This window comes from Chlorocebus sabaeus, chromosome 3 (genome assembly GCF_047675955.1).
Source record: "Chlorocebus sabaeus isolate Y175 chromosome 3, mChlSab1.0.hap1, whole genome shotgun sequence".
Taxonomy (NCBI): Eukaryota; Metazoa; Chordata; class Mammalia; order Primates; family Cercopithecidae; genus Chlorocebus; species Chlorocebus sabaeus.
Genome location: NC_132906.1, coordinates 84822403 through 84823741, shown reverse-complemented (window position 1 = coordinate 84823741; position 1339 = coordinate 84822403).

Genomic DNA, 1339 nt, shown 5'->3' with positions numbered 1-1339 from the left:
TAGGGGTGCGTTAAGAGCTACCTTCCCAAAGGAGGGACATTAGCTCATTCTTCAGAATGAGAATGAGTTTGGCAAGTGAAAGATTGGGAGAAAAAATTTCAAATGAAAGAAGAGGAAGAATTAAGACCTACAGGCATAAAGAGGCTGAAAGCCAAGTCTTCTCAGCAATCCATCCATGTTAATTCCAATAAAGGCAAGTGACTTTTCCAAAGTATACAGAAATGAACAAATGTAAGGACTAGTATAATTACTTCTGTCCTTTGGAAGCTACATTTGTATAATATAGATTTCATTCCAGAGATACCAAAAATAGTATAGGGCATTAGGGGCATTTTCCTTTAGCTTAACCATAGAGAAACTTAGCACCTAGGTATTGTTTGTTCCCAAACAAAAAGGTTGGAAACTTCCCCCGTCTCCTTCTGCTGTGTCATCAAGTCATATATAACTCTAACTGGACTTACAGTCCCTAGAGAGAAAAACAGAGAAATGCAAAGGAGAGTGAAACGCAAAACAGAAATCTAACGATTGCTTAAAGCATGTCTTCCTGTTACTATTCCGTTCTCTTTCCTCAGTGGTTCTGGAGTCTTCTGAGAATCGATGAAAGTTGTTGAGTTTTTCTTTAGAAAATATCACATAGGCACTCTTGGTCAGGGTTCAGTGTAGAGAACAGAATCCCCCCAGAAACTGTAGCTTTTATCTTTCCACCCATTATGGCATGGGAAGGCTCACTGGAAGGAGGAAAGGAGGTTTGAAGGTTTTGTTTTGTTTTGTTTTGTTTTGTTTTTTTAAGGCATAAGAAAAGAGTGAATATAAACATACGCAAAAATCTCTGCACACGTGTAAACCTATCCACAAGCTCCAGGATCAAAATGTCTCAGAAGAGGTCAGGCATGATGGCTCACGCCTATAATCCCAGTACTTTGGGAGGCCAAGGTGGGCAGATCACTTGAGGTCAGGAGTTTGAGACCAGCCTGGCCAACGTGGCAAAACCTCATCTCTACTAAAAATACAAAAATCAGCCAGACATGGTGGCACATACCTGTGATCCCAGCTCCTTTGGAAGCTGAGGCAGGAGAATCGCTTGAACCCGGGAGGCAGAAGTTGCAGTAAGCAGAGATCGTGCCACTGCACCCTAGCCTGGGTGACAGAGCATGACTCTTTCTTAAAAAAAAAAAAAAAAAAAAGCCTCCTGAGAAATGAAGACCTCAAAACAGCAAGCCCAGGGCAAGAGATAAGATGGGGAGCAAAGCATTCCAAATTAAGCAGCAAAGACAGAAGTGGCTATATTTTTTCATTTCAACCTTTTCAGCCTGCAACCATCTTGGAAAGTCTAAATTAT